The sequence below is a fragment of the Macaca fascicularis genome, chromosome 11 (assembly GCF_037993035.2).
Source record: "Macaca fascicularis isolate 582-1 chromosome 11, T2T-MFA8v1.1".
Classification (NCBI taxonomy): domain Eukaryota; kingdom Metazoa; phylum Chordata; class Mammalia; order Primates; family Cercopithecidae; genus Macaca; species Macaca fascicularis.
The window spans coordinates 25,459,439-25,482,397 of NC_088385.1; the positions used below are offsets into that span (position 1 = coordinate 25,459,439).

The window sequence follows — 22,959 nt, forward strand, 5'->3', positions numbered from 1 at the left end:
CAAATGGTATCTCCTTCTTTTTTCCCTTTCTTTTTGAGGCAGTCTTGCTCTTTCACTCAGGCTGGAGTGCAGTGGCGCAATCTCGGCTCACTGTAACCTCTGCCTCCCAGGCTCAAGCAATTCTCATGCCTCAGCCTCCCGAGTAGCTGGGATCATAGGCGTGTGCCACCACACCCAACTAATTTTTTGTATTTTTAGTAGAGATGGGGTTTTACCATGTTAGCCAGGCTGGTCTCAAACTCCTGGCCTCATGTTGATCTGCCTGCCTCGGCCTCTCAAAGTGTTGGGATTACAGGTATGAGCCACCGCGCCCGGCCAGGTATCACCTTTTCTTCGTTAAAGCTCTGGCCACCTGTATCCTGTGGAGATCAAATTCCTACAAACAGCTGCAGCCAATCTTCCTTATATACCCATGCCTTGCTGGGCATAGGTTCTGGGACTACTGAAATAAATACAGCATAGTTCAGTCTCTACCCTGCATTGGAGTTCTGGGGAGCTGGGGGTAGGGGGTTATAGAGAGACCAGTAAATGCATCATTACAATACAGGCAGTTAAGTGTAATAGTGTGGGAATGCTGTGGGACTACTGAGTCGGGGAGTGAGCCGAGTCATGAGTGTTAAATCCAGATTAAGACTAACCAAGATTAGGAGTTAACCAGGCATAAAAGTGGGTTTTCAGACAGGGATACAGCTCGTACCAACGCAAGGAAGTATGGAGCATACAGTGGCCTAGCTGGGAACAGCAAGGCCTGGTTTGACTGCAGCAGCCTGTGTAAGTTGGGGGAACAGCAGTGAATGATCCTAGAAAGCAGCAGGAGTTGTATTAAGAGGTTGGCTGTCAGCATTTAGTATTCTTTTCTTGTGGGTGTTAAGAAGTGCTGGAAGATATTAAGCGGAAAGTCACATGATCCCGTGTGCATTTTGGAGAAGTAACTAGTGCAGTGCGGACGGTCAGTTGGAGGGACTCTGGACTGGATGGAAGTAGGGGTGCTAGCTAGGAGTCTAGTGCATCAATCCATGCCAGAGATGAGGACTGCAGGGGCTCACACAGGAGGAGAGGACAGGAGGGCGAATTTAAAAGATAATACGAGGGAATGGTAACAGCATTTGGGCTACTTGGACTGTTGAATACAAGAGAGATAGAATGTCCTGGCTTGGGTCATCTGGCTAAATAGCGGGGCCATTACAGCCATAGATTCCTTTTGGTTCCACAGTCCAATCCTTTCCTGTCTTGTGGTGCCACATTATATGACTGTATTACATGACTTTGTCACATGCTATAAGAAAAGTAACTGCCATGGAGTTGAGAAGGTAAGAGAAAGGTGAGTAGAATGCTCAAAAACATAAGAGTCAGAAATTATTATAAGATCAGTCAGGCAGGAAATATAATGGTAAAGGCCGACAGCGAGACTTTGTCTTGGAAAAAGATAAAATACTATAAAACCAAAAAGTCAAGAAATTATTAAGTATTTTTAGTGGAGACAGGGTTTCACCATGTTGGCCAGGATGGTCTCGATCTCTTGACCTCATGGTCTACCCGCCTTGGCCTCCCAAAGTGCTGGGATTAGAGGCGTGAGCCACTGTGTGGTGGTGGGCACCTGTAGTCCTAGCTGCTCGGGAGGCTGAGGCAGGAGAATGGCTTGAACCTGGGAGGTGGAGGTGGCAGTAAGCGGAGATCACGCCACTGTACTCCAGCCTGGTGACAAAGCAAGAGTCCGTATCAAAAAAAAAAAAAAAAAAAGAATCATTAAGCATTTGTACAAGGTGAATAAGAATTTGTTAATAAAGTCTTGAAATACCAAATTGGAAGCTAACCCTGAATATATAAAGGGAGAAATCTGGGACAGTGAAGCATAGAAATATTGAGACCTTGTAACAAGTGGGAGTAGAGTCTGAAAATATTAGAAGACTCAAAAAAGTTTATATCACAAATGAGAAACCTCCTATCTGAAGCTTAGATATGGCCTTTAACTAAATTACACCTGGTTCAAGCATAGGGACGATACTCCCACAAATGCCTACAGGTGTGAAAAAACATCATCATTTGAGTATTTAGGGGCAATATCCTAAAAGACCACAAGGTGGTAATGTAATTTCACGTCTGTTTTTGAGTCTTTAAATTCGTGTTGCTTTCACTCTGATAGTACCCTCTTTTTCTGTTCGTGTTTATGCCTTTATCTCGCTGTGTTTTGTCTTTTACATTTTTTCTGCTTTTTTCTAATTTATCCCTCTTTTGAAATTTTTTCTCTCCGTCACTTCTCATGTTATCTCCTTAACTGGCCATCACTAGAACTAGTGGAATTTTTCCATTATTCACTGAATAGAATTTAGTTTTGTCACTACATTAAACAGAATTTATTATGGAAAAATTAAAACCTATACGAAAGTGCACGGAATAGTATAATAAATCTTATGAACCTATCATAGGAACTGATCACAGCCTTCACCATAGGTCAGTCATCCAGATTTAAGGTCATAAGTTCACGGCCCCTCTTATTTCACCTGTGTTCCACTCACTTTCCTGCTTCCTATTTTATTTGAAAGCAAGTTTCAGTTCAGTAACAAGTCCATCTGTAAACAGACCTGTATATGTCTATCATTCATGAGGACTCTTGAACCTAACCATGATGCCAGTATTGCTCCTAAAACTAGTAACAATTTCTCAGTATCACAAAATCCAGTTAATGTTCAAATCTCCAACTGCCCTTTAATGTCAATTAAAAATAATTTTATAATATGTCCATTGGAATCAGCATTCAAATAAAGTTCAATTTGTGATTGGTTGGTTTTTCTCTTAATGTTTTTTATTCTACAGGTTTCCACTTTCTGTCTCTTTTTTTCAACTTGCAATTTATTTGTTGAGGGAACAGTTACTTTTCTGTAGTTTCCTTCTGTCTGGATTTTTCTGATTGCTGTCAACTTTTAAAATGGGTAGTGAAGCATTTTGTAATTTTCCAAAAAAACTTAAGATGAAGCTAACAACTTGCTTTCTTTGTTCCTGTTGCTGGGCTTCTGAACATTGCAGAAAAAAAAAAAAATTATATACCTGTACAATTTGCGGCACTAGTATTTAGCCTCAGGTGAACTATCAATATGGGTTAGATCATCATTTTTCTTGCCTCTAATAAATTTTTATTTTTTTCTGTTTCAAACGTTTACCATGCTTTTTAAACTCTGAGTTGCATTTTATTTTTCTGTCTCCTCCTGCAACATACTCTATCTTTTCTCTTCATCTGAGGTTGACTTCTTCACTTATGCTGGCATTCTGGTCTCACTATTTTAAACGAATTCCTTGTCTAAATCCTAGCAAGGGCCACTGCGTGATGCTGGGCAGGCTGCATTCTGCATGAAGGAACTGAGCTCAAGAGGAGGGGGTGCTCCACCTGTCAGTCTCTGTGCCTTTGTTCCTCGCCAGGAAGGGGTGTTTTTCTCTAATTTGCACAAATGGGTTAGTGAGCTGGTGGTAGCCCTATTCCTGCCTTCTCTAGAACTTTCAACAATTCACATTCAGTCATCCCCTCCGTGCCCCACAATGTCCTCTATAAAGATTGTAATGATCATCTAGTTTCGAAATACAGATGGTCTATTTTCTATCTTCTTTCTCTCTTACCTGTGTATAGCCAATAGCACATCTGATTGTCCCCAAATGCACTGGGTTCTGCTTTTCAGGATGCTTTCCTCTGGTGTTTTCAGGAACACTCTTCTCTCCCAGTTCTTTTGTCTTTCTCACTGTTTCTTCCTTGCTTCTTTTGCTGGCTTCTCCTATCTCATAAATGTTGTGTTTGCTCATAGTTTTTTACTCCTCTCCCCTGTTCTCCTCGTAGGCTCTGTCTGGTTTTTTCTGCTTCCATAGCTTCAATACCATCTCTAACTCTATACTGATGATCCCCAAATCTCTGAAACCAGTCTCCACCTTTCTCTTGTGCTCCAGTCCCAAACTTCAAACAGCTTTCTGCATATGTCACTCTGGAATCCTGTAGATACTTCAAAATCTTTCTGTCTTGTATTCTTGATCTCTGGCATGATCCATCCAGTTTCCCAGGCTAGAAATTTTATCGTAATCTCTCAGTCACTCCACTCTCTCATGTATTAAATTCAACCAACCCCTAAACTCCTTTTGGTTTGCTTCATTTATGGAGGTTCTATAAGGCAGTGTCCTGAGCACTAAGAATTCAGCAAAAATCCCTGCTCTCATGGAACATATAATTTCGTGGGAGACAGAAAATAAATCAATCAATAAATATGTGGTATAAAATATGGTGGTAAGTCCATTGGAGACACTTTGACATGTACCTTGTCTGGTGTTTCCTTTCCACCTGCTTTCACTGTTGTCCTGGACTCTAAACAGGTGCTTCTGCTTCTGGCCTTTCTCTCTACCACACTTCCACTTGCTTAGTATTCCTTAAAAAAAAAACCCCAAAAGTCAGGCTTCGTAATGCAACGCTTTTGCTCAGAAACAATGGGTGCCCTTACCTGAAAAATAATATCTAGACTCTTAAGCATTGCCACTGGGGCCTAACCTAACCTTTTCCATTGCCTGTCACTCTCCTCCTCTTCCTCCCTTTCCTCTTCCTGCCTCTATTGCTGCTATTGCAGTCAGGTCAAGCTTCTCGCCTTTCCTAGCACGTGCCCTTTTCTAACAGTGTGCTTTAGTACGGCACCTGTTCCGCTTTGAATACTCTCTACCACGTTCACGGCTTGAAGGTCACTCCTCTAGGGAATATTTCTTCAGTCTTCTAGGCTGAGTTCATATCTGCATCCGCCATGCTGGACTATGACTCTGTTCTTAGCTCTGTAATAGGTTTTAACCTGTTTTTATTGGAATATAAGCCCCAGGGGGTAGTGGAGCAGAAATACTGTCTTATGCATCCAAGTGACTCATCATCCACGTGACTCTAGGGCCTACCATGGACTTCACAGTGATGAAAGAGAAGGCAGTCATCAGTAAGGACAGCCCAGGCTTTGGGGCCAGGTAGACCAGGGTCTGAGCTGCTCTTGGCACTCCCTAGCTTTGGGCAGGTTACTTACACTCTAGTGCCTCAGTCTCCTCATGTTTAAATGGATGTTGGTAATTGAACATATCTTAGAGAATTGTTGTAAAGACTGGTAGAAATAATGTATATAAATTGCTTCACACGGTACATGGTAGCCATAAATGCTCAGTAATCCTGGCTTTACCAGATGCTTATAAAGTAAATGGAATTAGTATGACCTGTATTCTTATGATCCCCTGCTAAATGATTATCCTGTAAGCTAGTAGTCCCCAAGGGAAAAAGAAAAGATTGCTCACCACTGGTTTAGAAAATGCAGAGGGAGTAATTCCATGAAGTACAGTTAAGAGAATCTGGGAATACTTTGGTATTATATTAAATAAAATGGCTCATGTCATTTTTATTTTATTTTATTTTTTATTTATTGAGGCGGAGTTTTGCTCTTGTCACCCAGGCTGGAATGCAATGGTACCATCTCAGCTCACTGCAACCTCCGCCTTCTGGGTTCAAGCAATTCCCTGCCTCAGCCTCCCAAGTAGCTGGGATTACAGATATGCACAACCATGCCCAGCTAATTTTTGTATTTTTAGTAGAGACGGAGTTTCACCATGTTAGCCAGGTTGGTCTTGAACTCCTGACCTCAGGTCATCTGCCCACCTCAGCCTCCCAAAGTTCTGGGATTACAGGCGCGAGTCGCCGTGCCTGGCCCTCATGCCATTTTATACCCCCATCTGAGTCTAACCTGTACCGTTTAGTGGGAGGCAAAGTCTCAGTGTCACTTTCTTTGGGGCATCATCAGGGCTGTTATGAACTGGGGCAAAGAGTTTGTTTTACAAGAATCATGGATGTAGAGGATCTGAGGGGACCATTAACTCGCCCAGTTGCCATTTCAGATGTAAGAAGGAGCAGGTTCACAGCACATGCCACTCAAGGAGGGAAGAGAAAATGTCAAGGATTGTCCTGGGAAGGTGTTGGAACATTTTGTGTGAATGTGGTTATTTGGATGAAATGCTTCTAAGGCCTCAAGATGACACCACAGGCTGTAAATAGACAAGGGAGAAAGACAACAGAGAGGGGTGCGCTCCTTTACGATGAGCACATAGGTTGTGTATGGCTCAAATGGTGCGAGCATCCCTGGTATAAAAAATGTTAGCAAAAGCTCTGTTTTCAAAACAGCATCACGGAACAGCTACAACTCTGGATTTGAGGTTTCATTCTGCCGCTGCTCCTGATGCTTCTAGAATGACTAAAAATGGCTGAGTCAATGAATTCTGTTTTACAATATTCAGGAGGTCTGATACACTTAAAACCTCTGGTTCTAGTGCAAAACAGAATTCCTATGGATGTTCTAAATATTAATTGGAAATGCTTCATTAGTATGAAGAGTATCAGGATGTGTGTTTTCTTAGATTGATTAGTAGCTGACTTATGCCATCATTTGGGAGAATGTCTGTCAGCATCTCCCCCAGACCTTAGATACCTGCTATTAATCACTTGTGTTGATGTCACCCACTGGTGCGCAGCCTGGAAGGCTCTGCAAAAGGTTAATCTTTCATAGTTTCTTGGGATTTGGAGGGCAGCATTCTGAAAACCTAGTTTTAATTTTGATAAATGAATTTAGCAAGTAGTTAATCCCTGAAAAGATTCAAGATTTACAAGTCAGTCAAGAGATGAAGTTAGCAATTTATTATACATGTGGGGCTTTCCAATCACAAGATAACCCCTAAGCCCTTTGACAAATCAAATGAGAAAGAATCGAATGGTGTGTATAGAGATAAATTCATTACTAGGATTTGCCCCTCCTCTCTGCAGAGCTGTATTCTGTCTTCCCTTCATCAGGAGACCTTTTCCTGCAAACCCTGCTGCGCACGGTTCACTCCCTCATTTTGACCTCTTCCGGCTCTTAGTTTACTACTTAAAATAATGCAGATGATCCATGTGAAAAGTTTTGCTCAGTCTGACTCTCTGGAATGTTGGTTCTTCCTCTAAACAAGTTTATCCTGTGAACCCAGTGTCTTTGTAATTGACCAAGTCTCTTGTACCCCTTTGACTTCAAAAAAATTTAAGAATATTTTATCCTAATTGGAAACCATAAATGAAGATACAGTATACATTTTGGTGTGCTAACCGTCTCCCCTAAATTTTATTCCCTTCCACATTTTGACCGTTGCCCTCTCTCAACTATTTTTTCAAAAGCCATACATGTACTTTTGTGGCATGTTAGAAGAAGACAGGTATATGACTATTTTTCTGGTTATAAGCTTTGTCTCTGGGGATAGAATAGATGCCCAGCAATTGTTTTTCAAATTAAAGAGTTTCTAAGTGCATGGCATAGTATCTTGAGGGCAGCGTCTAGAGTTATTTTTGTCACATGCTCCCCTTCCATCCCACAAATACATGTTCAAGTGGAACCTCCCTCTTTCTCCTTCTTACAGCCCCCTGGAGCCATCTTTCTAAAGTGCAGATCTGACCATTTGATTCTGACATTTTTGTTCTTAAAAACCTTCAAGTCCTTCATTGGTTTCTAACTGTTGCTGGGATGAAGGTCACATTCCATATGTGGTTTGTAAAGTCCTCTGTGACTTGGCCTTTATTTCTCTAGCTTTCTAAGTAAGTTGTGGTTTCTGGCTTAATTAAGGTCTCTAGTCAGTTGAATGTGTGTTAATCAAAAGGGATCTCCTAGGAGGGCCTGACCTAAGCAGGTGAGCTCTTAAATGAAGTTAGAGAGATTTGTAGTACGAGAGAGATTCTCCTGCTGTCTTTGAGGAAGTAAGTTGCACCTTGTAGGAGGGTCAGGTAGCTAGGACCTGAGGGCAGGCTCTAGGAGCTGAGAGTTACTCCTAGCCAACACCCAGCAAGCACATTGGACCCTTAGTCCTATCGGTGAAAGGTACTAAATTCTGACAACAATCTGAATAAGTTGGGAAGGGAACTCTGGGTCACAGATGAGGTCACAGCACTGGCTGACAGCTTACTTTCAGCTTGGTGAGACCCTGAACAGAGGACCCAGTTAATCTGTTACTGGCCACCTGACTCACAGACATTGTGAAATAATAATTTATTTTTTGTATTGTTAAGGATTTTTGTTGTTGTTGTATTTTTAGGGATGGGGTCTTGCTACGTTGCCCAGGCTGGCCTCAAACTCCTGGGCTCTAATGATCCTCCCACCTCAGCCTTCTCAGTAGCTGTGACTAAAGATGTGCACCACTGCACCTAGATAAGTATTTTGTAATTTGTTATGCAGTATTAGAAAACTAGTACAGAAGGACAGAGAGAAAGGATAGAAGAAGGAGAGAAGGAAAATGAAACGAAAAGGAAAAGGAAGGAGCAGAGGAATGAAGGAAGAAAGGAAGGAAGGAAAGAAGAAACAAGATAAGGGAGAAATAAAGGATATTTGGTTATGATTTTGCCTCCCTTGCTGTCTTTCCGAGGACAGAAAGGCATACTTAGCCATAATTCATACTTTTTTTTTGGTAGAGTAATAAATAAGTCTTCATGAAGTCCTATGTGGTTTGTAAGCTTCTAGATTATAATTTATGGGAGGTTTGCAAATTTACCACAGTATATCATAAGCACGTGCCACTTTTGTTTTAGCTTGATTCTTTCAAAGTTGAGGTCCACTAAAAATGTTAATTTTCCTAAAGGAGTTTGTATATTTCTTTCCCCCAGGATAGGCTTTTTAGATTTTTACATCCTTTCATCCTTCTGCACTTGCCCATTTTTTGCTGTAGGGTTGTTTGTCTTTTTCTCAAGGATTTATAAGAGTACTTTATAAAATATGGATATTAATCTGTTTTCAGTTATATGAGTTGAAAATAACTCTTTCCAGATTGTGGGATAATCTTTTACTCCTTGATGTCATCTTTTGTGGAATAGCAGTTTTAAATTTTAATGTAATAAAATTGATCAGTCTTTTCCTTTATGAGTTATACCTTTTTGCTATTAAAAAACTTTCTATTTTATAAAGATATTTAAAAGACATTCTCTTATCTTTTTCTTAAAAGTTTTAAAGTTTTGTCTTCAATGTTTTCTTTTCCATATGGATAACCAATTTTCCTCATACCATTTACTGAATAGTGTATCCTTTCTCCAATGATCTCTAATGTCGGATCTGATATAAATTAGGTTTTCATAGATGCCTGGTCTCTATCATGTTCTGTTGATTCAGTTGTCTGTTCTCACACCAATACCACACTGTCTTAATAACTTTCACTCAAAGTTTTCCCATGTGGTAAAACACTTTGTTCTTCCTTTTTAGGAGCATCTGAGCTTTTCGTAGCTATTGGCTTTTCCAAATGATTTCCCCTCCACCGAAACATTTTCTTATTAAAAGTCCAAAAGTAGAGTTAAAAGGATTTTACTGTAAACAAACACCCAGGAACCCACCACCTAGATTCTATAATTAACATTTTATTATTTTTCCTTGTCACATAACTATCCATCTTTCTATCTGTCCATTAATTCTACATGAGATTTTTAGAAATTAGCATGTAATGTCCCTTAAAAACCTTATTGGATTGTGACTGAAATTAAGTTGAATGTAAAGAATAATTAGGGGTAATTGACATTGTTATAATACATACCCATTCATATAATTCGTGAACATGGTATGTCTCTAATTTATGTAAGTTATCTTTCATACCTTCCAGTAAGGTATTATGTTTTTCTTCATAGAAATCTTGGAAAGCTTTTGTTAAGTTTATTCACACAACTTTCTTTTATTGTTGGATTTTAAGTGGTATTTTTAAAAGTTATTTACATATTATATTTTTGAGATGAAGTCTTACTCTGTTATCCAGGCTGGAGTGCAGTGGCATGACCTCAGCTCCCTGCAACCTCCACCTCTCAGGCTCAAGCAATTATCATGCCTCAGCCCCCTGAGTCCCTCATGGGACTACAGGAGTATGCCAGTGCACCTGTCTAATTTTTGTATTTTTAGTAGAGACAGTGTTTCACCATGTTGGCCAGGCTGGTCTTGAACTCCTGGCCTCAATTGATCTGCCTGCCTTGGCCTCCCAGAGTGCTGGGATTACACACATAAGTCACCACACCTGGCCCTAAAAGTTATGCATTCTAAAGGTGTATTTCTGGTATATAAAACTATAATTGTGCTTCTTACCTGGGAAATAAAATAATCTGTACACCAAACCCCCATGACACAAGTTTACCTATATAAGAAACCTGCTCATGTAGCCCTGAACCTAAAATAAAAGTTTGTTTAAAAAGATAAAAAAATAAAAAAATAAAGTGCTGTTGGCTTTTTAATATTGATCTTCACACCAATAATCTTATACCAGACTATTTAAAATTTTTTATGGTTCCAACATTATATATTCTTTCTAGTTTTCTATATATACAACCATATAGTCTGTAAATAATAGTAGTTGTTGGTTTTTCTTCTCCAGTTATCACACTTTTTTTTTTTTTTTTTTTTTGAGACGGAGTTTTGCTCTGTTGCCCAGGCTGGAGTGCAATGGCATGATCTCGGCTCACTGCAACCTCCACCTCCCGGGTTCAAGCGATTTTCCTGCCTCAGCCTCCTGAGTAGCTGGGATTACAGGCATACGCCACCAGGCCTGGATAATTTTGTATTTTTAGTAGAGATGGGATTTCACCATGTTGGTCAGGCTGGTCTCGAACTCCTGACCTCAGAAGATCTGCTCGCCTCGGCCTCCCAAAGTGCTGGGATTACAGGTGTGAGCCACTGCGTCCAGCCCAGTTATCACACTTTTGACTTCTTTTTTCTTTGTTATTCTACTGGCTCTGATATCTTGTATAAAGTGAACATAAATAGTGATAGCAGGCATTTTTGTCTTATTTCTAATTTTAAAGTTAATGCTTTTACTTTTTTAGCATTGACTAAATGTTTGCCGTAGAATTTATTTTTGTCGGGGGGGGGGGGCGGTAGATGTTTTTGTTTGTTAGCCAATTTGACGTTTATTTTTGAAACAAATTATTAGTTCCCATGCAGATCTGAGTGTTCTGGAGTTTGAAACTATGAGTTTCTGTTAGAATGAGAATAAAATTTATCAGGGGAAGGTCTCTGTCATATTTTTATTTTTAGCCACTCCTCAAACCCCCACTCCCAAGCACCACCTTTCCCTCAGCCTAATATTGTATAAGCACTCAATAAACACCCATTGATTGATGCCTAGGTTTTTATATGCTTCTAGTCCTGGGAGTTGACAGTACATTTTGCATAAAAAACCCTTGTCAGTCAGCTTACTGTTGTTCATCCTGAAGCTGACCTATTATAGATGTCCATTTGTTTCTTTCCATCTCAGACGAAGCAAGCACCCACAAAAAGGTTCGTGTGTGTGTATGTGTGTAAACTTTTGTAGTAATTGAGAGCTTCTGTGAGTTACTCTTATAACTCTTTTTCAGATAAAATTCTTAACTTCCAGCAATGAGCACAGGTTAGAGCTAAGGTATCTAAACTGAGACAAATAAGCAATATGAAAGAAAACTGGGAATATGAAGATTTTTAAATGTATTTCAGCCTTGGTGATAAGCAGACATTCTTTCTCTTTGTCTAGACCTTTGTATTAGTCAGCTATTGCTAAAATAATGCCATATACCAAACTGTCCAGAACTCAGTGGCTTACCACACGCATTAATTTTCTTGGTTCATGGGCCTGCAAGTTTTCTGGGGCACATCTGCTTCAGGATGCCCACTGGTGAGCCTTGGCTCTAGGCTCCAGGTTGAGTTTAGCTTTGCTCCATATGTTTCTTCATTCTCCTTGTCCGGCACCAATCTCGGGAATGCAAGATGGCAAGTCAAATTACACAATTTACAAATTTAGAAAGCAGACTTTACTCTTGTATTTGTGTGACATGTGTTAACATCCCATTAATCAATGCTAGTCACGTGGTGAAGCCCAACATCAATGGGGTAGTGAAATGTACTCTGCCCACTACACTGCATCAGAAAGTTACATGGCAGGAAAAGGGAGTGAGTGACGATCTGAGAGCAATAATCTAATCTACCACAGCCTTTCATATATGATGATTAAATGAGATAACATTATTATAAAGTGCTTAAAACATAGCAAATGTGCAGTAGGGTTTTTTGTTACTATTGTTATTATTTTATGTAAGATGAAGGTATTAAAATAGTTGATTTTTAGAATCCTCGATATATTTACATTTTTATGATTTTGTTATTCAGTTTACCATTTAAGATTTCTTTTCTTTTTCCTTCTTTGTCCCTCTTTTTCTTTTCTATTATAATATAAACACTAATAACTTCAGCTTATACTTCCAGATTTTGGCTTTAATTAGCAAATCTCTTTGGTATTTGTATGATTACATTCTCGTAATCTTTAATACCCTTAGAATCTTTAACTGCTGTAAAATACAGGGCTGTGCCTGGTTGAAGAAACATGGGTTGTTTATTTACTCTACCGTGTCTGCACTCATTGAATGTTATCTTGTGCAGATAACTGCTTTTGATTCAAACAGGCAACATGATTTCAGACCTAATTACTACGGAAGTAATTGCTCCTTGGCAAATGGGGCCTGCCAGTCTGCCCAGACTTTAAATGTCAAAGAGCCAACTGGAATACAGGGCACGTTCGGATCCTCTAATGGAAATCCATTGACCGTCTTGGTGTGACAGTCCAAAGGACTAGGGCTTTAGCCATCAAAATGTAAAATGGGACTCTCCAAATCCCTGTTTCACCTAAGGCCTCATGACAATAGATACACCACGTAACATTTTGAGAAGATGGTGTTATAAACTGATTTTGCAGATCACCTATCTTCAATCTATGAAAGAAATTGAAGAGGTCAAAAGAAAGAAAAAATTTTAGAGAGAGTTTTTAGAATGCTGCTGATACCCTGTCTTCATGGCTATGGAGTAAGAGGAAGGGGCTTCCTCCTCACCTAAAGTCAAGTGAAATAGGCTTCACAGGGATAAATTGAGGTTTCTGATAGGATTCCCTGCTGTTTGGGGGATACAGTGGACTGGTATCTGACACATGGTTAAAGCACCTAAAAGCAAGATGCTCTGGCCAAAGTTTCCTGCTGTGTTGGTGCAACAGAGAATGACACGTGAGTCTTTCATGGATCAAATATAGACAACATGTGAGAGATAAAGCTACCCTTGAACTGCCTTAAGCCCTGCCCATGTACCTGGTAGAGGGAAGGCAAGGAGACCTCAATAGAAAAGGCTGAAGGTATATGGTGAAAGTCAGGTGCTCAGGGAATTGTGAATTACCAGCTAGAGGAAATGAATTCACCTGGTTCTGCAGGTGAGACATCTCCAGCGATGACAGGAGCTCTTCAAAGAACGCTTAATGCATCTCGTGAGCAAGAATTAGCCAGCTAGGGGGAAGGAGGGTCAGGTTGCATCAATATTGGTCAGGTAAGACCTTTCTCTCTGTAACCTTACCTCTCTTCCTTGCCTACCCCAGCCCCTAGTCCCACCTTCAATCTTGCATGGGGGACAGGATGAGTGAGGGAGAGGAGGTGGAGAAGCAGGAAGGGAAACTAAGAAGAGATTGAATGTGCAGGCCCAAACTGGGGGAGCAGATAGATCCCCAGTCGGGGAGGAGAGAAATTTTAACTTTAAACTCTATGGTTTTGATATGACTTTTAATTATAACATGAGACTCTTTCAGGCAAAATGATTTTATTATCTGAAAATGCCAGGAAAAACCAGTTTCACCTTCTCAGAATTTCTTCCAGGAGCAGAGGAAGAACTTGCCCCATAGAATGAACCAGCGTTGAGGTGGGTGGTGATAACAGTTGTTTTATATTTGCACCCAACTAGTTTACACTATCGGAGCGAGAGGGTTTGGTTTTGTTTTGTTTCGTTTCTCTCAAAGCAGTTCCCTGACTCTCCATTCCAAAGACAGTGCTTTTCAATTCTTACTCACCCTGTGTACTATATTCCCTCTCCACTAGGAAGCATGGAAGAAACTTGGAGGTAGGAGCAGAGGATGTATTAAAATTGGAAAGTTACCCAACCAATGACTTCCATTTCTAACACCAGCACCTCATTTGAAAATCTCTCCTACAGATAGACCATTAAAGATTCCTTTAAATGGTTCCCCAGTGTGACCATCAGAATCATTTGGAAAGATTTTTTTTAAATGACATATTTCCCTTTCTAGTGGTGACTACCTACCCATGAGAACATGCGTCTCACAAAAGATCTCTTTTATCCCTCTCCAGAAGAGGAAACGCAAGGAGTGCCTGATGCAGAGCCCCAGGCACTTCATGGATATGAAATGCCCAGGGTGCTATAAAATCACCACGGTCTTTAGCCAGGCACAAACAGTAGTTTTGTGTGTTGGTGGCTCCACTGTTCTCCGCCTGCTTACAGGAGAAAAAGCAAGGCTTACAGAAGGTTCCTTCAGGAGGAAGCAGCATTAAAAGCACCTTCTATCAAGATGAATGGGAAATCATTCTGATAAGGATATTTTGGATTTAAAAAGAATTACAGATTACTATGCCCCACCCTGGATCCACTGACTGAGAATCTCTGGGAAGTTTAGGAAATGTCTTCTAAATCTTTTGAGCAATCCTGGTCAACTGGGCTACAGGGGCGGACATTTGGGAAGATGGGTGGAACATTTTGAGGGTGCTGGAATCTGTGGCAAATGTATTGCTCTGAAAAGACCATGTATTCAGGTGAAAGGAGTCAGGCTGAAAGAGTTTTTGCTATGTTTTCTACTTTTTTCCCTTCATCTTTAGAACATTTAGATTGCTATTTTAAGTCACTGGATGGATGTTAGAGTGTTTACTGGATTGGTCTTTTTCCACTGTATTGGGACATTACTTCTGTTCTAGTGGCTTCTTGGCCATCTGGTAATTCTGTGGATGGGAGCAAAAATGGAAAACAGAGGGCACTATTAGCCTGCAACTCCAAAACATAACAGTTGTCTGACTTTCCACCAACCCTGCCAAAACTAGGCCAATGACAATATTGTTTCTAACCCACATGCCTCCCTCAGGCCAATTTGGAAACCCATCCCTTGTAGCAGAGCAAGTCTGTCACTAATGGAAAAGGATCAATAGGTTAAAAAATAAAGATTAGGTCCAGGAGTTTTGCCAGCATCAAGAAATATGCTCCATCAGGAAAGCTGGGTGTAGGATAATAATAATTCTAATTTTCTTTGTCTTTTTCTTTGGAACTCTTTGCAGTTGTTGAATAAGGACCAAATGAAATGAAATGCACTGCTTTATTAGTGTTCTCTTAGCCAGTATACTAATTATTTTTCCTGACAAATGTCTGTGAAGAGGGTGTTAGAGTAGCCTGATTTATGGCTACTTTGCTTTGCAAGTCATATGCTCATGTTAGGAAAGCACAAATAGAAGAATATTTTAAGTGCCAAAAATATGAAATGTTAAACTTTATTTTTGAGTGACTTTATTTTTGTTCTTGATTTAGAAGCATTAATATATTTTTTTTGACAACTAAACAGTAAGGGAGATCTTTTGGCTGGTGTGAATTCTTATAGGCTAGAGAGAAATACATTTATCTACTTCTTGAGTTTTGAGTAGGTTGTTGAGTTGAGAAATTTTAGATAAGCACCTTCTACACCCACTTAAACACTGGGAAATAGGGGGACTGGGGAATGGCATTTTATTGTACTCAGGTTGAAGGACAAGAATTGGTTTGTTTGAGGGGTGAAGGAAAGAAGGTGATAATCATTCTTAAATGACTAAAGGGTTGTCATAGGAAAGACTTTTGTAATGCTCCAGGCGACGGAACTACAACCTTCTCCTTCACTCCCCATACTGAGTTGATTACTAAATACTGATGAGAATCTTATTTCATATCTCTCAGATCTGTTGATTCATTCACCTCCTCACTTCTGCTACCTTAGCCTAGATATATTTTCTCTTGCAGGAGGAGGCAACAGAGAGAGGGCAGGAGGAAGAGTGGGGAAGAAACTGTTTACAGGTATCCTCTTCTTCTTTCTTATGTTTTCTCTTTTCTCTGATTCATTCTCTTCAGTCAGAATAATTTTTCAAATCAGAAGGCAAATCATGTCACTTGCTCACATAATATTTTCTACTGATTCCCCATTGCCTGGAGAATAAAGTCTGAGCCCCTCATCGTGATGTACAAGTCTCTTCTTAATATGCGTCTTACAGATTTTTGCCAGTCTTAGCATCTACTCCACAACCTTTAATTTTGGACATACAGAGCTACTAGAGGTTTCCTAAATGTCCTGCTCTTCTATGCTTCTGTGCTTGTACCTATACTCTTCCTGGTACCCAGAATGTTGTTTCTCTTTTGATTCCTATTCATCTTTTAGGACATCCTCCTTTAGTTTCTCAAAGCATTCTGTATATCCATATATTGGCATTTATTAATTCTGTCATCAGACCCTCTGTCCCTACCTCCAGGACACTGTGAGTTCCCTGAAGGCAGTTGTATCTCTATCTCCAGCTCTTAGCACAGTGAGTTTCTGCAAGGAGCTCTGTTGAAGCTATTTACAGGAGGATTTCATCTTAATATGAGTTAGAACTTTTAAACAATTATGGCTGTTCAACAATTGAAGAGGCTGTCTGATACAGAGGAGGTGCTTAGCAAATAAGTAGAATATTGAATGAGCTGTGAACACTTGAATTTTCCTGTCACCAGGAAGTACTCCAGTCAACTTTGCCCGGCTTATTGAAGCACTGTAAGAAGTGTTTCATGATGAACCATTGAAAAATTTCCACCAAGAGTTATTGCACTGTACTTTTACTATATATATATGTGTAAAATACACACAAACATATATGTATTTTGAGCTATATAGATCAGATTATATAAGAAGTATAATATATATATTTTATGTTATATACAATTTTATATATAAAATAACTGGTTTCTTTCCAGGTCACAATTCTTTCTCTTTTTTCTTGCTTGAAGAACAGTCAACTGTGAATATTATTTAAGACATTATTTTTCTTACTTTCAGCATTAGGGCTGTTCATACCTTTTCAATTCCCCTGAACAAGTATTCAAGGTAATTCTGGCTGCTATTGACAACTAAAGTACCTACATGATGGGAGCAGATTGGAAAAAGTAAATAGTTTGGAGAGGAAAAAAAATCCCATATTTTCTCCTCAAAGTTGGAGAAAAAGAGAATTATGCAAAAAGAGAAAATATGTAAGTCTCATAATTTTTAAGACTAACATATATGACAATTTATAAAATTATCTCTTTGAATACAGCACATTATGTTGCTTTATTGTTTATCCAACTTCTCAAAACATCACAAGTTATATAGGAAAGATACTACCAGTTTTGATGATGTATCCCTCAGTATAGGCAAATATAACCCTTGACATGTAGTGGTAATCTTGATACTATCTTTGAGATAAACCATATGTCCTGAAAGAAACTTATCTATACAAGGTCAGGATAATATCACGTAGAGGCACAATGGAGGTGTAGTTAGAGACAGATTAGGAGACAAAAATTACAAAGTCTCAAGCAAGACAAGTTTATTTCTCCATCATATAAGAGGGTGGAGATAGTCCTGGGAGAGTAGGTGACTGCTCCAAAAACATATTCAGCCAACCATGTTCCAACTGATACTTTGCAGTCTGTGCCTGGATCACCTGGAGGGTTTTTCTTTTAAAACAGAGTGCTGGGCCCCAACTCCAGAGTTTCTGATTGAATAGTTCAGGGAGTGAGAATTTGCATTCTCAAGTTTTCGGGGGAAGCTGATGCTGCTCGTCAGGGAACTACACTTGAAAATGCACTACCCTATGGTGCTGTCCTCATCTGGACCAGCCCATGGGAAAAGAAAAACAGAGAAAAAGATATGACCCAGAGATGATACACACTTTTTTGCTGGGATTCTTTTAGGCAGATCAGAGTCAAATGGCCTCACCTATCTCCAAGAAAAATAAAAATGCAGCAGCTTCCATTATTAAAGGGAAGAATAAATCCTTCCAATATTGAGTTTTCTGACCTGTGAGCAAGATACAGCTCTCCAGTTATTCGGGTTTTCTGTAATTCTGTCAGCAATGTTTTGTGGTTTTTGGGTACAAGTCTTTCACATCTTTTATTGGAATTTTTTTAAGTATTTCGTATTTTTGATGTTATAAGTGGTATTATTTTTACTTTTTGAATGTTTCTTATGCATATAGAAATACAGTTCAATTGTCATTCCTTCAAATTGATCTAAAGATTTAATAACAACTCAATAAAAGCTTAGCAGGTCTCTTTTTGGGTCAAAATTGACAAGCTGATTCTAAAATTCACATGGAAAGGCAAAGGACCTAGAATAATCAACATGAAGAAAATTGGAAGGCTAATATCACCTGACGTTGAGATTTATTGTAAAGTAATCAGTTATGGAGATGGAATATCTAGTAAAAGCACTGTTGGATTGAAGTAGAAATTATCACTATTACTACATCTTTCCTTCTTCTTACTCAACCCCCAGACTCTCAGGGCATGAATGCTATAGTTTTATGGACTGAATGTTTGTGTCCCCACCCACACTCCCCCATCTATATGTTGAGGTCCAAAGGATGGGGTCCTACGATGAGATTAGTGCTCTTGTAAGAAGAGGCACCAGAGAGCTTGTTCTCTCTCTCTCTCTCTGCCATGTGAGAACACCGTAAGAAGCTAGCTGTCTCCAAGTCTGGAAAAAAGACTTCACCAGAAACTGACCATGCTGGAACCCTCATCTCAGACTCTGGCCTCCAGAAATGTAAGAAAATAACTTTCTCTTGTTTACGCCACACAGTCTATGGTATTTTGTTATGGCAGCCTGAGCTAACTAAGACAATGGTAAAGACATAAGGATAGAAAAATAGGTCAATGAAACAGAACACAGTCCAGAAATAGAACCACATATACATGCACAACTGATTTTTGACAAAGGTGCAGAGACGATTCAGTGGGGGAAAGGATAGTCTTTTCAACAAATGGTGCTGGAACAATTGGACATCTACGTGCAAAAGAAACCAAACAAGCATCAATTCAAATCTTGGACTATATAAAAAAATTAACTCAGAATTCCAAATTGAATTATAAGCCTAAATGTAAAACTTAAAACTCTAAAACTTGTAAAAGAAAACATAAGTAAAATCTTTGTGACCTTGGTTAGGCAAAGATTTCTTAGATATGACACCAAAGGTGTGGTCTATAAAACAAAAAGATGGATAAATTAGATCTCATCAAAATTAAAAACTTCTGCTCTCCAAAGGATGTTAAGAGAATGCAAAGACAAGCCACAGACTGAAAGAAAATATTTGCAAAGAATGTATCTGCTAGAGAACATGTATCCATTATATGCATAGAACTCTCAAAAGTCAATAATATAAAAATAACACAACAAAAAATGGACAGCAGATAGATTTAACCAAAGAAGATATGTGGATTTGAAAGAAGCACATAAACAGATGCTTAATATCATTATTCATTAGGAAATACAAATTAAAACCATAATGAGATAACACTACACACCTGTTAGCACTGCTAAAATTAAAAAGATTGCTATACCAAGTGTTGACCAGAATGTGAAGGAATGGGAATTCTCATACTATGTTGTTGGAAATGTAAATTGGCATAGCCAGCTTGGAAATGTTTGGCAGTTTCTTAAAAAGTAAAATTCACCTTCTCATAAGACCTAGCCATTCCGCTCTGAGATATTAAAATCATATGTCAGTAGATAGCCTTTCGCATGAGTGTTCACAATAGCTTTATTTATAACAGCCCCAGACTGGAAAAAATCAAAAGTCCATCAATAAGTGAATGAATAAGCAAACTGTGTCATATTCACATAATGAGATGCTACTCAGCAACACAACGAGAGGAACTATTGGTAATACAACAATATGGCAATATCTTGAGATTATTATGCTGAATGAAAGAGGTCATAGAGTACATATTGTATGAGTCTACGTTTATAAAACATTAAAAATGAACATTTAGTTCATTGACAGAAGATAGACCAGTTGTTTCCTGGGGTGAGTGTGGGTTGGAAGGGGTAGACGAGAGGAATTACAAAGGGCATGAGGAATTTTTGATGTGTTGGACACACAGTCGGCCCTCCACATCCGTGAGTTCTGTGTCAGTGAATTCAACCAACCGTGGGTTAAAAATATTCAGAAAAAAAATCGTGTCCATACTTAACACGTACAGACCTTTTTTGTCATTATTCCCTAAACAACATAGCATGACAATTATTGATATAGCATTTATATTGTATTAGGTATTATGAGTAATCCTGAGATGATTTAAAGTATATGGGAGGATGTGCGTGGGTTACATGCAAATACTACACCATTTTATATAAGGGAAAAGAGCATTTGAGGATTTTGGTACCTGAGGGAGATTCTGGAACCAATCCCCCAATGATACTGAGGGATGACTGTATTGACTTTCTTGTATGTGGTAATTATTTTATGGGTTTATACATACATCAAAACATCAGATTGTACACTTACTATGTTTATTGTATGCCTATTATACCTCAGTAAAGCTGGAAAAAGAAAAAAAGATGTAAGGAGATAATGGCATATGAAGTTATCACAGATTATAAATATATTTTTAATGCTAGAATTCACTTGAACTAAATGGATATTTGACTATTTTCAACGATTTTTTAAACAGATTCATGTGCATAAAATCCTAAGTATGGATGTGGCTCAAGGGATGTTTTAGTTATGTTATCTTCCTGTTGCCAAATGGGAAACACATATCTAGAGTAGAAGTGATTGAGAGGAAGATATCAGAAAACCAGGATTTTAGTTCTAATTTCCCCAAATGCACGGGGAAATTTATCTGACCATTCTAATTTTGCCACTTGTAAAAATGGCCAAAATAATACTTAGCACAGAGGATATAATGGAAAAAGGAGAAGAAATATCTAGTAAAAGTACTGTCACATTGTTTGAAAAAGGAATTATTACTATCACTACATATTCTTTTCTCCTGCCTTCTCCTTAGTTTTACCACTCCCTGGAAATCTCTTTTACCATTCAGCTTCAGTTGGCATCTTTCCTATTTAAAGCAAAATGTGTTGAGTCGGCAGATTTGACTGACTTCTAAAGCCTCTAGTGACTTGAAGCTGACAAACTCTTAACTCTTTTTGGCCCAGAAACTGAAGCTAAGGGATTTGTCAGTTTCAAGTTGCGTTTGAGGCTATTGTGGCTTTTCCCCAAGCTTGGTCTTGCCATAGTGGCAGATTGATTGAAGAGTGAGTGAATTAGTGTTTATGTCTAAGCTGAAGCTTTGAGTAAAACTTAGCTACCGTAAGAAGATTAGCAGGGGAGGGCTGAAATGCATTCTTTCACAGATGGGGGTGTTAGGATTTTCCAGAGGTGTCTATTTAGGGCGAGCCATTTTGGCTGTCTATGTCAGTGCCCAGCACAGGGACTGCCCACCCATGAGACACTTGCATGGGTGCTTCAGAAAAATAGCATCGGCATGTCCATAAGTAACAGGATTACTGTAACATTATTACCAAGCATGAGGGTATAATGAGCAGCCTATGAGGCTGACAGAACATAGAGGATTATGGGCATTTGTAAAATGCCTCCCTGGTGACAACCTCTACCTTTCTTACAGGATCGGGGAGAGCTTCAACCAGTGGTATACTGGTAAATGTTTAACAACTGGCTCTGGGGAGTGGGGAGAGCCCTGATTTTTAGTGTTTGCCAATTTCCATGGTTTAAATATTATCGCTATGGCCAATTTTAAGCTTCCAACATATTGTCAGTTGGCTCACAAAATTCCTGAAGATTTAGATTGGCTCTCAAAAGCTGGTGAAAGCTGGCTCCAGAGCAATACTGGATCCAACAAACCAGCGGGCGAGGCCCACCCATTAAGTAAAGGATAGAGCCATTCGCTGTATCTTGTTCCCAGCTCTACCCTGGACACTCAGGGCACGAAGAAATGCCTGTTACAGTTCATGAATTGCCTAAGGTCACACAAGCTTGCAGAGGTAGAAATGACACTTTAAAAATGAAAGCATGGATGCGATACTGTCTTTTTCCTTCTCATCCTTTTTGATTGGCCATCAGTGTGTCTTGTACAGTTTGAGTCACACCAAAGAAGATTTCTCAACTAGCAGGATCAAAGTTCTTTTTAAAGAGTTGATTTTTTTTTTTTTTTTTTTTCCCAGAGCTAAAATGGTCTCCCCAGCTGCTATGAAAAGAGGAAACTGTGGTGTTTTCTCTGGAACTTTCCCTAAGCACTCTAGTTTTCAGTGGGGTCAGAGTGATACCATTCCCTAGGAATGTTTTGGAATTTCACTGGGAAGGTGTTTAATCATCCCAGTGATTTAGGTTTCACAATGGTTTGGCTATTAACAACAGCCTGCGAGAAGGCAGGAATGCTAAGGACCTTATGGAGCACGGGACAGTTAAAGAAATGTCCTGTGTTCTGTACAACTTCACATGTTCCCCCCAGCCATTCACGTAGGTGAAAAGAGCCACTTACAATCTTCTAAGCTAGGAATCTAACTTCATTTTACGTATGGACATGAAGTAAGCTTGTACCGCCTAAACATATATGACATTTTCTAAGATGCAGCTGCCATGTAAACTGAAGGGAAACTACCTGACTCTTTGTTGAGAACATTATTGAGCATGACATCATGTTTAAGGGTTAACCCCCAGTTTGGAAAAGCATATCATTGCCAATAAGATGACCCAGCATTGGTAGCTGTCACACATTCAAGGTGATTTTAAGTAATAGGAATATAGTTATTTACTCTTTGTTTAAAAATGTCAAATATAAATTTAAAAATGTCTCTTAAATGCAAACATTTGTTACAAATAAGTGCAAGCATGTGACTGCTTCCTGATGTCTTTGGATGTAATTGTGTTTGAATATTTTCCTTTTGAAATACATATAATGTTATTATATTTAATTGGTTTCCTATCTGCTCAAACTATCCAGGATATCCTCAACCTCTCTCTCCTTCTTACTCCTCAGGGTCATTCATTTAAGTTTGGTTGGTTCCATTTCCTAATTTCTCCTCCTGTTTATACCAATGCTA

General features: G+C 39.1%; 1 long non-coding RNA gene and 1 pseudogene across 1 annotated transcript in view; both read left to right on the forward strand.

Annotated features, from left to right (window-relative positions):
- The first annotated feature begins 1,236 nt into the window (after positions 1–1,236).
- The window catches only part of LOC135966086 (uncharacterized), a 40,244-nt gene continuing 18,521 nt past the window's right edge, over positions 1,237–22,959 (forward strand). Inside the window, exon 1 of the long non-coding RNA XR_010579191.1 lies at positions 1,237–1,321. This is a non-coding gene — a long non-coding RNA (uncharacterized lncRNA). The remainder of the gene's footprint in view (positions 1,322–22,959) is intronic.
- On the forward strand, positions 14,131–14,368 carry LOC123567667 (small ribosomal subunit protein eS27-like; annotated as a pseudogene).